This window comes from Motacilla alba, chromosome 7 (assembly GCF_015832195.1).
Source record: "Motacilla alba alba isolate MOTALB_02 chromosome 7, Motacilla_alba_V1.0_pri, whole genome shotgun sequence".
NCBI classification, from domain to species: Eukaryota; Metazoa; Chordata; class Aves; order Passeriformes; family Motacillidae; genus Motacilla; species Motacilla alba.
In genome coordinates, this window is record NC_052022.1 from 2,596,172 (window position 1) to 2,612,266 (window position 16,095).

The following is a 16,095-nucleotide window of genomic DNA, read 5'->3' on the forward strand; positions in this document are numbered from 1 at the left end:
TGCATTGTGCATTAAATAACAGCACTGGTGTTTGTCATGTGGGACTGGTCCTGGTGGGCCTCTCTGGGGGCACAGATATGTGCTTTGTTTGGACTGGCTCTTTTAGGGCTTTTTAATCCAAATATATTTTGCAGTGGCCATTTGAGGTAGCGCCTAAGACAGCGTGGGGCAGAGTGGGATTTGGCCTGGAGAGCGCTTGGCTTCCAGAGAGTTTATTCCAGGCTGGGGTTAATTCCTAAAAAAAACCTCATTTTACAGAAGGAACCTGTCTTTGCTGTCTGACTGTAGTTACCAGTGGTGAGGCCAGAGCAAGGAGGTGCTGAGACCCCTCTGGCTGCATTTTTGTTCCAGACTCTGTCCGGTGCTGTGGGAGGGCACCCAGTGCCAGGGCACCAAGGATTTTCCTGGCACATGTCTTTCAGGTTTTCTTCATAAAATTCCAGAATGTTTTGGGTTGTCCCATGGGCAGGAACGTATTCCATATCCCAAGGTTCTCCAGCCTGGCCTTGAACACTTCCAGGGATCCAGAGGCAGCCGCAGCTGCTCTGGCAATTCCAGCCCAGCCAGGAATTCCGAATTCCCAATCTCCCATCCATCCCTGCCCTCTGGCTCTGGGAGCCATTCCCTGAGTCCTGTCCCTCCATTCCCTGTCCCCAGTCCCTCTGCAGCTCTCCTGGAGCCCCTTCAGGCCCTGGAAGGGCTCTGAGCCCTCCCTGGAGCCTTCCCTTCTCCAGGTGAGCACCCCCAGCTCTCCCAGCATTTCCTCATAGGAAAAGAAGCAGAAATCCATTCCTGCAGTGGGAAGCAAAGCTCAGGAATCAGCAAAGACCCTTCAAAGCCTCTCTCCTGGTAACTAAACTCAGAGTGTGGCCGTACCCCCAAACATGCTGTTGATCAGAGAGAGGAAACCTGTGAAAAATCAAAAAGAGCTCCTCAGATGTGTCATCCCTGCACAAAAAGGTGTCACTGACACTGGGAATCTTCTCCCAGGATTTTTTTTTTGCCCACTTCTACTCCTGCTAGTTTATTAGCCTGCTAATAAGAGCACCACCAGCAGCACTAGAAGCACACGCAGGCTTTGTGTGTCCCATCTCTTGTTCCCTGGTTAATTTACAGCCCCTGACCTCTCTGTGAGGCTCTCACGAACCACGGGATGACTTAATGTGCCTCCTGTGCAAATCATTTCTGTGAGTTCAGCATGTCTCTAATAATCAGGCCCTATAATTTGGTTTGCTCCATTCATTGATTGCCCCAAATATGATTTTGCAAGGCGAAGCTCCCCGAGTCATAACTACAAAAATGACAGGCAGTACTTTTTGTAATCTCCATATTTGACGCATGAAAGAAGGCTAAATTCCTGTTTGAATAAACAACATAATAAGGTTATTGAGAATAAGACCATTACTATATAAAATTATGTCTAAGTGGCAGATATAATTAACATTGGATTGTAATTACACTAATTACAAGTCACATTAAGATACTCCAGTAATGACAAAGTGAGCACCCTATAATTGAATGGAATAAGCAGGGAAACATGCTGCTCACACTAATTACCTAAATGAGCTAATATGTCTTCGGAGTGACAGTCATGCTCAGTGTTATTACACAGGCAAGACAATTTTGTAAGTTAAAAAAAAATCTAATTTCCTTCCTTCCTTCTCTTCAGGACCCATTTCAAATCATCAGCAGCTTCAGAATTTCTCTCTTGAGCCAAAAATAGAGAGATCCCACAGTTCAGGCCTTTGCTAATTTTCTTCCACAAAGGACAATTTTCAGGGTTATGCTGCAGTTTTTGACGTGTTCCTGCTGCTTCCAATGTAAAACTGGGCTTCTTCTGGGTTTCTTGGTGGGCTCCTTTGGCAAAGTCGACCCACTGTGATTTTTTTTTTTTCTTTTCACTTGTCTAAATTTGAAGCAAACAAAATCATGTAACTTAAGCTCAGCGTGCTCTACAACATAAAATGGACTTATTTTGTTGGCTCCAGAGTAACAAATATGGCTTAGAACAGTCTGGCTCCAGTTGTGCCCTTGAGAGTGGTAAAATTTGAATTATTCAAGGCAATTAGTGGAAGCATTGCAGTGGAACTCAAATTTCAGCTCAAGCTTCTAAGAATAAAAACTAATATAAGAATAGGAATTCTCCATATTGTGGAAAAAAAATGCACATTACTTTTCCTTTAAACACCTCCAGCTGTCTGGGGCTGGGAGCTGGGAGGAAAAACAACCTAACAGACAATTTAACAATCAAAAATAGTTCTGTAAGAATTAACAAACACGAGCCAATGCACTTCATCAGATTGTCTGGGCTTCAAACTTATCTGGGTGATGGATGATAATTATTTTTGCTTTATGGGTGGTTTGATTCTCAAGGACATAGAGATTCCCATTCTTTTGGTGATAGCCAAAAATCCCAAGCATATGGTTCCTGAGCCACATCTCTGCCTGTTGTTGTTTATTTTTACCCCGCGGCGTGGGAGGTTCACTGGCAGAGCACTCGGGTGCCAGCACTTTGCTGAACTCTTTTCCTGTCACCAGGAACGCCGTGGCTTTTTGGGAAGCATCTGACAGAGGATGAGGAGGCAGCAGAGTGGGAGGGTGTCCTCAAATGTAAAGAGACGTCAGAGCTGCTGATGAGAAATGCGATGTAGGGGTGTCTGGAAGGCACAGCCTCCCCTCCTGGGAGCAGGGAAGGGGGGGAAAAAGAGATGCAGCCTTGGAGGTTTAGGTCAGGGGGAAAAAAAAAAAAGAGCTGGCAAGGAAATGAGGTGATTTGTGGTTTAAAGAAATGGGTGGACTCATGGTTTTGAGTTTGAAAGGTAAATGAGATCTGCTGTGGTCCTTGGGAGGTTCTTTGGGAGAGCTGAAGGAATCCCAAGGGAGGGAATCTGGAAGAGGATGTCAGAGAGAGATGGCAAAGCAGCAGCAGAGAACTCTGAAAGAAAGGAGGGAGAAGGAGATAAAATGAGAAAAAATGAGAGAAAAAAAAAAAGGAGGAAAATGAAAGAAAAAGAAAAAAAGGCAATGGGGGGAGCATCAATGATGTCTGGCATCAGACATTTTTAAGATGACAGAGGACAACTACAGGTTTGTACTATTGAGGGAAAGGAGAGCAAAATGCCAAGGGAATGTGCAAGGAAGAAAGGAAGGAGGGATCATGAGGAGGATTAGAAGTGGGGCTCAAACAGGACACAGCCCCTGAAGGAATTGGGAGTGTGTGAGGAGAAAAAGTAAAACTCCTAAAACTCTTAGTCTTGGCTTTAGAGACTGCACAGAATTAGTCCAACTCCAGACAACTGTTCTAGAGAGTGAAAGTTTGATTTGGCTCACAGAGAGCCACCAGTTCCAACCATCCTTTGCTATCCTTGCAGGTTTTAAAAGGAAAGAAATGATAAAATCCTAGTTCTGCCCAAAATCTTTCATCTGGACTCCACCTGGGTGCTTATTCCTCCTCACACAGATCCATGCACGGTGAGTTGTAAAAACAACAAAATCCTTCTTTGGGAGAGATGGAAATGTCAAATTTGACATGGCATTAGCAATCCCCTAATCTATGATAACACGGGAAAAAAGAAATAAATGGATACCTGAATTTATCCCAGCAGCTGGGTCGGTTCATTAATCTGTAACCTGATGTAGGTACGTGTTTTACAACTGTCTAGAAAAGTGTCATTGCTCAAATTAACAAATAAATGAAAAATTGTTGCTGAAATATAAAAGTACATTTTAAAAAAATACCTTTTTTTATTTTTGATTGAAAGCATTCATCCAGAAAAAGTTACCTGAAAATTCAAATTCCAGAGAAAATTGTGATTTAAATTCAGAAGACCATCAAATGAATAATTTTAACAGATTCTCAGCTCTTCTTAAACAGATGACTGTGTGTTTGCAACTGAATGTTTGATAAATGAAAAGAGACGAAATGTTCTACTTTTCAGCACATTTTTCCCCACAGCTGGTGCACAGACTGAGGCTCAGTGTATGTTGCTTTAGCCGTGATTTTTCAACTTGAGGTTTACTATATTTAGCTCCACATATATTTAGAATTGATGGAAGTAAATTTTGTTAACTTTAAGAAATGGCGCTGAGCTGGACTTTGGTCCAGCTGAAAAATATCAGGGTTGCTCCTTAATTTCATGATGCTGGGAATTACCAGCTCCGGGGATCCCATCTGAACACCGTGAGAGGTTTCCATGAATTTGCACCGGAAACGTGGCTGTTTATTAGGATTGTGCATATTTGAGGAATATTGGACACATCTGGGAAAAATAAGGATACCCGGGGGTTTGCTGAAGCATTTTTAATAACAGTTATAACGTGTGAGAAAGTGTTTAAATTGGCAGAAAGCTTGGGGATATATTTTCCTAAAGGTCAGTTTTGCCTAAGCGGCGTGATAATAAAATTCCATATTCCCACTCCTGCTCAGGAGGTGTGACCATGCTCACACACCTGCTGAAACATCCCGTGAGGAATTCCAACACGCTTCATTCCACCTGGATGCTTCGGACATCCCCTGGTGAACAGAACTTTTGCAGCAATAATTTTTCAGCACATCCTGCTGATAACTTTGGGGCTGGGCAGAAGTTTTCCTAAAAAAAGGAGACAGAATTTAAGTGTTCCAAAAATGAGTGGAGACTCAAAAAACCAGTGGAATTTTGTGCTGTGCTTTAGTTGACAAGGTGGTATCCAGTTGAAGGTTGGACATGATGATCTTGGAGATCTTTCCCTGCCTTCATGATTGTGAGGTTTTCATTTTTTCTGCTTTTTCTGATGTTGACATTGGTAACTTCCCTCAGTTTGCTAAATGCTGTGCAAGTTCTAGTTTAGGAAAATGTTATGATGAAGCTGCTGAATAAAAACGCAGTTTGAGTGATTATAAAATAACCAGCTCGAGGCTCTCACTCTGCTAATCGAAACACCAAAGTAAATTTAGTTGTTATTTAGAACAGCAATTCGTTCAGATCAGCAGAAACACAGTCCTCAGCCACTCCAGATAAATAACAATCTGGAAAGAAGGAGTGATTTATTCCAGTTGGATTTTAGCAGCACCAGGCTGCTGCAGTGAGGAGGGGAAATTGCAGGCTCGGTAGCACAGCTCAGTTCCAAGGTTGGACCATCTCCCTGGGTTTATCAGCATTTCCTGCAGGTTCCTGCCTTTCTTCTCCCAGGGAACGAGGGACAGGAGAGGAAACAGCCTCAGGTTGCACCAGGGGAGGTCCAGGTTGGGTATTAGGGACAATTTCTCCAAAGACAGAGTGGTTAAGAACTGGCACAGGGCTTATTGGGCAGGGTGGTATCAGTTGATGCTCGAGCTTAATGAGTTTGAAAGTTTCTTCCAGCCTTAATGATTCCATAATTCCATGATTCTGCGACACTCCTCAGGGATCTCAGCCTGGGCAAACCCTTGCTGTGCTGAATTAAGGTGGCAAAGATTTGCATATGAATTTATTTGGCAATACCAGTAATAATCCTCAGGGTTTACGCTGAAATTAAATCCCTCCAGTGAGTCACTTCTTTCACACAATGCAAATATTTATGATTTGTGAGGAATATGATATCCAAGGCAGGATCAGACTTCCCTGGTCAGCGTGGAAAAGGAGAGACGTGAGAGTGAGGGACTGGGGGATGGTGTTTGCTCAGGAGAACAGAGAGACTTTGGCCATGCAAAGCCAGCCCAAATCCTTCAGAAGCCCAGCTTTTGTTCAGGCTTTTATTAGAGAAGGTGGCGACTCCCTAAAGCTCTGTGGGATGATAAAAATGTGCAGAAGTGGAAAGGGTCTGGACAGGCCTGTTAGCACTGAGACATTTTAGACCCTTTTTGGGGCTACTGAGCCTGGAATTCTGTGTTCCTCAGCCAAAGAGGAGTTTAATGTTGCCTTGCTGATGGATGTGTGGCGCTGGGAGAAGTGCAGATCTCCTGCCTCTGGAATTCCAGCTGCCTCTGATGCCTCAGGTTTTAGCTTTTCTATTTTTCAGACTCTGTACAGCTTTAGTATGTGGATCTGGGCTTCCTATTAGGGGATGGTGAGCTTTGTGCACAGAGCAGGGAGACAAAACAATTCCTGCTCCAGCTGGGCACCAAGGACAAATGATCCAAAGCTCAGGCCAGGAGCACCAACAGCGTGGGCTGAGAGAGAAAAACAAGCAGGGTGGGAGTGCCTGGGCTAAAGCTGGAACTGGACAATGAACTGCAAGGTGCAAATGGAGCAGAGCTGAGCCAAGGCAGAGACCCCGGGAGCGCTCGTGCATTTTGGGACCATTTGGGTTCCTCTTGGCTGCAGCCCTGGCTGGGCTCTTGTGCTGCCCAAGGTGGATCCATGGAGGAGATGCTTTGAATGAATCCCTGCTTTATTCTGTGACTCTGCCCAGCCTCTGCTCCAGGGCAGCCTGAACAAGGCATCACCCCCCCAGCCTGTGGGATTGTCCATCAGCCTCCCCAACAGCAGCTTGGGATCCATGGAAAAAGAGGAGAGGAAAAGCTGAATTTTGTCAGAGCCCACTGAGCAGCAAGGGCAATTGATGTGCATCCATCCTTTCTGAGCCCCTACAGCTTGGGATTTATTCTGAACAAATCTCACCCAGTTTTTAGGGTAAGCAGAGAGGATCCACCTGGTGATTTTACATCTCATGGACTACAAAAGCAACTCAACTTAGAACTTTTATTGCTCTGTCTCAAAATTGGAAAGCATTAGAAGTTTTTCATTAGAGGGAAATACTGATCAGGAAACAGCCCAGACTAGGAATCCATATGAAGAGCATTTACTGCCCAGTTTGGTGATGGATTGACTATCAGCCCAGTTTAGTAATTTTACATTTTATAAAAATAAATGGCTGTGTATTAAAGCATCCAGTGTTGTGTCTCAGCCTTACAGGAAGCAGAGCCTGAATTAGTTCACTCAATACTCACCCAGGTCTCTCATGAGGAGTTTGAAGCTTTTGTTCCAGGCTTGAGCTTACATGTTGGTAAGCTTGGATTAAAAAAAAACAAAACAAAACAAAACCAGGTAGGAATCCTAATTCACAGATTCCTTTTCAATCTGGAAGTAAAAATATTCTCTTTTCCCCATCTCCACTGCATCCAATACTTGGTCTGATCAGTGCCACTTTTTTATTCCTGTAATATATTCCCATGTTGTTTTTTTAAAAAAAATATAAATTGACCAGGAATAGAAATATTCCCAGTGTGGTTTGTCTTTTAAAACTATTTAATGTAGAAATTCTACAGTATTATAAAATCAGCTAAAATGACTTGAGTCTCTCACCATATCTGTGTGTAATGAATCAGTAGAGGTACTAAAAGCAATTTGGAATGCAAGTATGGGCCCTGCCAAATTAAGAGATTAGGGAAAGTCTCTATTAGGAGTTAAAAGCATCCAGCCTGTTGCCAAAAGCAGCTCTACTTTTAATAAAAACAATTCATTTGCAGAAAATAAGAGGAAATTGAACAGGGTCTTTTATAACATTTCAAGAACTACAATCTTGCTTATTAGAACCAGTTAACGAAATTTAGAAATTGCAAACTGAAAAGGAACGAGCTGAGATGACTCCTGCAGTAGATGAGCACGTGAAGAAAAGGGTGTTTTGTGCTCTTTTTGCATTTATTGCCTGGTAAACGAATGTGACTTATCAGCCTGATATCAGACCTGGAGTAAAGGTGATGGCTGAGGTTTGTGCATTTTCTTATTCATCTTTTTCTGGTGAAAATTACATGTTTCAAGCCTTAAATCCATCTTGTTAATCTTTTTTTCTTTTTTTCTTGGGAAAAAAGGTGGATTTAAAGCTTAAAATACAGCAAATCCCAGAGAAGGATCCCTGAGGAAGGAAGGCTGCAAAGGTTGCTGTTGAGAATGTGATCCCAAATCAGCCCATTGATTGTTTTGTTTGTTTTTATTTAAAAAATCAAAATATAAAGAAAAAGAGTTTCCCTGTCTTGTCCCAGAGTTGGAGGACTCCAAGACTGCTCCAGGTTGTTGAGCCTGACAGGACAGAGATTTTATTGCATCTCTTCACCTTCCTGAAGCTGGCTCTGATTGAGGACTTCTTTTCTGGAAAATAACTTTAGGAATAAGTATTTAAGACACATCCTGTTTTTTAATGACCCAAGACCCTCAAAACTTGAATAATCTCATATTTACCATTTATTCTCTGCTGAAATTCCACAGAAGCCTGAAATTTTAGCAGGACATTAATGCTGCTTCTTGTTTTTCCTCTTCCTTCCATTTTCCTCCTGGATTAAGGATGGAATTAAATCAACATAAAGCTTTGGCCAGCCTGCCTCTGGCTACTGGTCTGTGTTGCACTCTGGTGTCACACAGTGGCTTTAAAGCCATAACTGAGCAGTTCCAGTTATTTTAAACTTTTATTTAAAAGTTTTTTATTTTATTTATTTATTTAAAATGGTGATGTGATGCAGCTGAGTTTTGCTCTCAGCTCTGGAGTTTCTGAATGAAGTCCTGCCTTCTCTATTCCTGGTTTGGTAGATTTATGACTGAGGGATGCAATATTCCATTTTGACCATGAAGGAAATGTGTGCCTGGTGCCTTGCAGGCCATGGGTAGGGGCTGCTGGCTCTATTGGAAATTCAGTATTCAGCTGTTTCTGGCCAATTTCTTCTCAATTTCTAAAATTCTTCCTTACTGACAGTTTAAAAACTTCCTTTCTGTAGTTTATGCCATCACTGAGGCTTGTATCAGAAGAAATGTGTTTGGATTCCGAGCTAAACCCAGGAGCTGGATTTGTGTTACTAAACCAGGAATGACATTTGCATTAAACGAGGCTTGAGCTAACCTGTTTTGGTTGTATTTGAGACCCTCAAGCTGCAGGGGTAAATTTCAAAATTAAAGTACTTTTGGGGCAGAGACTGTTGAAAATGGCTCTATCAAAGATACCCAGCATTAGTTTAATGAAATGAGACCATAAATTATGTCTGTGGGAAGTGAAAACTCAGGAGCTGTGCTGCAGAAAGTGGGACTGGCAGCGTCTTCCTCGCGGCCAGGTGATAGAGTTTCTTAATTACAGCCCCAGCTGGAATGGGAAGCCTTTGGGAATTGGACTGGGTTCATACAAGCACTTATCAGGAAATAGAAATAGTTTATTTATTCATAGGGCAGCTACCAGCTTCTTGCTACAGGTTCTTGATGGACACTTGTGCTGTCTCAATCCACTCAATTCCAAATTGTTCTTTTGTGCAAGACCTTGATGGCAAAAGCTCTGTAATTTAATTTAGCACAATGTCTTTAAAACAATGATGTTTGTTTTTTAAATGAATATTTTATATGTTGTGTTTAATTAAAATAAAAGTCTGCTACTGATCTAGGAGACGCAAAACAGACTCGAGTTCGTATTTATGAAGTGTAACAATATTGGCAAGAAACAACTTATCTTGTTTATGAGACATTCCTCCCATTACTGCTCCAGATTGCAGACGTTTTATTGCTGAGCTTTCCATGGTTTACAATTCAACAAATGGAGCGAAACTGTCAGCATGGAAATCAGGCTGCGAGTGCGGCTTTGGAGGAGCTGCCTTGCCGAGGGGAGCGTTCGCAGGGGCTGCGCTAACGCCGTGCTCCGGGAGCATCCCTGGCCTTGGATCCCTGAAAAGGCACAGCAGGGGAGAGGCTGGGATTCACTCTGGAATCATGGAATGGTCGAGGTTGGAAAAGCCCTCTCAGACCAGTGAGTCCAAACATTCCCAGCGCTGCCAAGTGTCACCGCGTTTCTCTTCACGGAGAAAAGCAAGGCACAATTCTTCCCAAGAATATTTCTGAGATTCACATTCTCTGAACCTCAGAGAAAGGAAACAATTCTTATCTCATTTGCTGTGCCCGTGTTTGTGCAAAGGCAGGATGCAATATGGAGTTTGTTTACCCAAAGTTTACCCAAGTTTTGTTTCCTTGGCCTCTCAGGGCCAAGTGCGTGTGTGTCTGGACTGTCGGGGGACAGTCACGAGATTCTGTGCAGTGTGAGCAGGGTTGAGTGCTTGGCAGGTTCAGTTTAGATGTAATGTAATATAGTACAGAATAATATGGTATAATAAAGTAATTAATTAGCCCTCTGATAAGATGGAGTCAGATGCATCATTCTCTCCCCTTCGTTGGGGCCAAAAATATCCACTGTAGCCAAGACCACCATGTCCCCAAGTGCCACATCCACATGGCTTTTAAACCCTCCAGGGATGGGGACTCCACCAGTGCTCTGGGCAGCTGTGCCAGGCTGGACAACCCTTTGAAGGAAGAGATTTTCCCAAATATCTAATTTAACCCTCCCCTGGGCCAGCCTGAGGCCGTTCCCTCTGCTCCTGTCCCTGTTCCCTGGGAGCAGAGCCCGACCCTCCCCTGGCTGTGCCCTCCTGGCAGGGAATTCCAGAGAGGGAAAAGATCCCTGGGGATCCTCCTTTGCTCCAGGCTGAGCCCCTTTCCCAGCTCCCCCATCTGCTCCTCATCGCACCTGAGCTCCTCCAAACACAACAGGGAAAGAGGTGAATTTTTTCGCTTTTATTTCCAATATGACACATTTGAACCTGGCCTTGGGCACTTCGGGGGATCCAGGGGCAGCCACATCTTCTCAGGGCCTCCCCTCCCTCTCAGGGAACAATTCCTTCCCAATATCCCACCTAACCCTGCCCTCTGTCATTGTGAATTCATTCCCCCTTGTCCTGTCATTCCATCCCTTTGCAAAAAGCCTCACTCCAGCTCTTTCATTGTCTCCCTTCAGGTGCTGAAATATTTTGCTCTAATTAATGAAAGCACACCCAGATCAAAGTCCAACCCCAAACTTTTATATTTTCCCTGTGTAGCCATGGAGTTGCACATCTTGCCAGGATCCTCATTAGCGTGGAGGATCTGTACCTCAATAATATTAATAATAGCACTGTGAGCTGAACGCGCTGCTGGGGGAAGATGGAATTAATTAAAGCAAAGCCCTTGTGATGCCAGCAGGTCTTTCCCATTTTTCAGGTGAGAAAAGGTGAGGTGAGCAGTGGTGTGGGTGCGCCATGCTCGCACCAGAGGCTCTGGAAAAACGCTGATGGAAATTCATGGCATTGTCCTTCCAGACAGGGAACACAGCACAAATTAATTCAAACTCTTGGTGGTGAAACCGGTCACTTCAGGGGTAGATTTTCGTGAGAAAATTGTTGTGTTCTTTCATATCCACATTTCTTCAATGGGCACACAAAAAATAGGAACACAATTGCATAAATTCAGCTACCAAGAGGCACAAAGCCCTGAGCAGTTCTGCTGCAGGACTTGTTTTTGAGACCTCCTGTCCCTCTTCCCTTCTCCGTTCCATCCTGAGCGTGTTCCCCGCTGCCAGATTTCTTCTGAGGTTTTTCAGACGACTCCAAATCCAAGGATTCATTATCCTCTTACTCATTTTTTTTCACACAACAATATTTTGACCAGTTTAATCATCTGCATGGAGAGTGTGGAAGTCTTGGCAGCTACTTGGCATACTAAGATAGATTCCCAAAAAGACCAGATACGCTTCAGAAATGTTGGAGAAGGAAGAGAGGAGATGTAATTTGCTTATTAATCATGCAGGAGAACAGACAGAGGAATGTCTCTGCTCCTCACTTACTTATCTCTCCCTCTCCTCAAATTCTTTCTTGTCTGAATATCCAAATCACTTTAGGATATAAATCCCTGCATTGTTGTTCCGTGTGCAATTGGCTCCATGTGGTCTTTAGAAAAGCTAAATGAGCTCCTTAAATGTCATGCTTAGTTATTCTATGGATTTTCTGTGGCTTCTAATAAAGTTATGTCAGTGGTGTTTCTAAATTTATATAATTTAAAGTCTGAACGGTGTAAGTTTTAAGTGCATAAGTGATCCACAACTCTTTAACAAGATTCTTTTCTCTTCCCTTTTTCCTTGAAAAAATAGTGAAGCGTGCCCTCAGGCACATTCTGTGACCTTTATCTTCGTTGGCCATCGGTCACTGTTGCTCTTTTACCACTCCATACTTTAAATTTCCAGTCTTTTTGCTGAGATAAACAGGGCTGCTTTAGACAGTTGGAGTCTTCTGGGTGGTAAATCCATGAGAAATCCAGGCTGTATTAGACAAAGTCAAATGCCTTTTCCGTGTGAAATGGGAGGCGGTGTGAAATAACACAGCATGCACAAAGCTACTATTATGTGTTCTCTGATGTCTACACAGACAGACAAGTATCAGTGCAGAAAGTGATTATTCCAACATATTTCGAATCCATATGTTTATTCCTCCTTCCTCACAAGATGGCAGCTTGCATGGAATGAAAAAAAAAAAAAAAAAAAAGAAAAAAAAAGAAGTGCAATAGGCTCGGATCCGTCGCAGTGTAAAGTAAAAGCAAGAAGGTTCTGGAACAGGAGTTAATATTGGCCTGGATGGGACTGAATCTGCTCTTCTGGCTACGGAAATCTCCAGCTTTGGGTGTTGCAGATTTACAAGTGCCCGGAGCAGGTTCTGGTACAGGGACTGGGCAGTGGGTCACTGCATCCAGCTGGAAAATGGAAAGGAATAAAGGAGACGAGGCACTTGCAATGACTGACAGCTGCTGTGTTATTCCTGTCTTTCCAAGGAGGTTCTTAGTGAACCAGATAGAAAAGTACAAAGCTCTGGGCTGGGATCTGCAGCCTGCCCTAGGCTGGGCTTCCTGGTGTCAGTCAGTGCAGGAGGAATGGAGGAATTCAGCGGGGTTTGGACATGCATGGAGCAAAGTCAGTTTGGTAGGGGAAGAAGAAATCCAGCCAGTCATGGAATGGTTTGGATTGAAAGGACCTTAAAGATCACCTATTGGGCAGGGACACCTCCCAGTGTCCCAGGTTGCTCCAAGTGCCATCCAGCCTGGCCTGGGACACAGCCAGGGCTCTCTCCTTGTGATATCTCCCATGAGCCTAGCAGGGCCATGCCCTGGAAGGGTGCACCGTTCCCCACAACTCTGGTAAGAAGAAAGGAATGATGGCAGCAGTTATGCAGATTAAGTTATTCCATATAAAGTTATGAGCCCTGCTTCCTGATTGGTTAGTCTTGTGTTCTATCTAAGGTATGGTTTCTGTTTCTCTTTGTTCATGGGTTCCCTGCCCTCTGTGTAAGTTTGGGTTTGCCTCATTTCATTGTCTTCTGGAGTAGCTCCCTACAGTTTTTGTTGCGCATTTATCGTTGCGCGCCTTTTGTTTTCCTTTATTAAACTTTGATTTTCAAGCATTCCAGTTGTACTCATCCTTATTTTATTTATTTAAGTTTTTAAAAAATTCGTTTTTATTTATTAATTTTTAAAAATTTTATTTATTTTTTAAATTTTAAAAATCTATTTATTTACTCTCCCAGCCAATCCGGTCCCAGAGTTGCGCCCACCGCAACCCAAATTATTCTTTACTCTCCATTCCTTTGGGCATGCTGCCTGTTTGCTCTTCCAGTGGGAAGTTTCCCCCCAAAACAACTGTTCTGGATTTAACAAACTTTAGCAAAATGTAGGGGAGAATTTCAAAGCTCGTGTTCCTGCAAGATTTTACAAAAGAAACAATTTAGTCCCTGTTTTGCCAGAAGTTCCTCTTTGATTATTTCTGAACATCCCACCTGGAATCCATCATTCAATTGTAATCCTGGAGCCCCTCCCAGAAGCCAGTGAGAAAAATATTATTCTAAATTTTGATAATAAGCTCTCACACAAATTTATCATTTATATTTCATTCCTCTTCTCTTTTGCTTTGTGAGTTTGGTGTTTTTTTCCCTTTCCTCCAATAAAATTCAACTTCCTTTCCTGCTTTCAGATGTTTCTGGAATTTTTCAAGGTTCATGATCCTCTGCAGATCATGGCACAGAAAACAATGTTAATTATGTTAATCATTACCTGAGCTTTGTGTGCTCCCCTTTTGTGCTGTCACCTGCAGCTCCTTTGGAGCTGATATTTATTCCCAGATCCAGGAGCACCACAGGGTGTCCGGGTACATTTTGGATCTGAAGACCATTAAGTTTGTCAGTGGAAGCTTTTAGCTCTAATCTCAGCTTTGGATGGCTCAGAATGAAAAGGGAGGATGGGGAGCTTTTCTTCCCTCACTTCCACCACTTCTTGTGCCTTCACTAAATTTTCTCCCAGGCTTTATCCCAAGGGCTTTTATCCCTTTTTGCTCCCTCTTCCACCTCACCTCTCCCCCCTGCTGATCCCACTGCTCCAGAGGATGAATTCTCCAGCCCCAAACCCCATTTCCACTGTCTGTCCTCTGCCTGTGCCTCCTGCCAGGGTGGATTTTTGTGACATTAAAGGCATTGCAGGCACCTATTTTCATTCCTAGTCCCGCAATTCATCTGAAGACGCCTCGCTTTTACGTGTGCCACTCCGAGTGCAGGAGCAAAAAAAAAACAAAAAAAAAAGCTTTTACGTAGGAAAAGATTGAGAAGAAAGGTCTGAAAAGCTGGGAAAGCTGTTCTGCTTCCCTGGCACAGGGAGTCACTTCCACTGAGCTCAGCTCAGGCTTCTGGCAGCCTGTTAAGCTCAGCGTTGCTGAGCTCAGTTCTATTACGTGTGTAACTATTTACTTAAAATATTCTTTGTCTTGCTGAGGCGCAGATGCCAAATTCCAGTTCCATTTGCAGTCATGATCCTGTATTTGCGGACATTCCAGTGTATCTGGAGAGCAGATAAATTCTTCAGATAATTTTATTTTTGATTGATTTGCATTTTTTAGTAACCTAAGTGGTGATCTGTCCAAATACGTGACCACAAAACTGCGTTTGAAGGTTGCAAGTTCAGCTGTTGCAAACACAAAATATCTATTCAGGAAAAAAAACCCCCAAAACCTTGAAATGTCATTTTAAGTGTTTGGAAAAATTTAAATTTGTTTCTGATGGGCTGTCCAGAATGATCCATGCTCAGGGTAATATTTACATCTTTGTGTGGGTAGGGATGGGTGGCACTGCTGCTCTTGGCAGGGGTTGGAATGAGATGAGCTTTAAGGTCCCTTCAACCCAAACCATGTGGGGATTCTGTGATCCCAAATAAAGATAATAATAATAATAATAATAATAATAATAATAAACACAAACCCACTTTCTTCTGTCAGCAACACTTGCACATGTGCTGAAGGCACTCTAACAGGCTGTCATGCTTTCTAATGACTGTAATTCATCATGGGAAGCCATCAGTTTGGAAATAAAATATTACTCTGTGGTGTGGGGATTGATGGCCATGGCCTGTTTATTGATTGCACTAGAAAAGTGAAAAAATGGTGGGAAAAAAATTAATTTTTTGAAAGCTGATAGCACCAGGATAACTGTTTCGAAATCTGCCATTTTCCTTCCTTTACAGCTCTCTATAATGTGGCTGCAACATGCAAAGAGACAGGAAATATGGTGTTATTGTGCAAAAGCCAACTTCATATTATTTTCTTTCCATATGTGTTTCAGTGCATTAAATATTTGAAACAGTGTCATCACTCCTCAGAAATGAATATACCTGTCACTCACCCCTATTAGTCTTAGACTTTGAAGAGCCCTGGTTTCTGCAGTAAAACCTGCCTGAAATAAGAGCAGAGCTGACTGAACAAAGCACAGAGTAGGGCAGTGTGCTTTTTTAACCTGAATAATTTGGATGACATCTGATTTTTCTCATTTCTACTTATTTAGTTTGAAAGGAGGGGAGCAGATTCCTGATTCTGGAAATTCGCAGTGTCTCTGGTGAGGGGAGAACCAAACAAAACAAAACAAAAAAACCCAACAAAATACAGACCTTGGACTAGGGACTGGCCAGTGAATCCCAGGATCACCGAGGTTGGAAAAGATCTTGAGGGTGACCAAGTCCAAGCTATGCCCAATCCCCAAATTGTCACCAGCCCTGAGCACTGAGTGCCACCTCCAGATTTTCCTTGGACACCACCAGGGATGGGGACTCCACCACCTCCCTACACTTGACTGCCCTTTCCATGAAGAAATTCCTCCTGATGTCCAACCTGGAGCTCCCCTGGCACAGCTCGAGGTCATTTCTTGTAGGACAGGTCAGTAAAACCTCAACTCAAAGGAAAATTAGGGTTGAGGATGATGGCAATATTGGAGTGGATGCTGCAAAATGGGCGAAGAGATCCATGGATGGATTTGGTCTCTCCTCTTGCCTATTTGGGAATAGC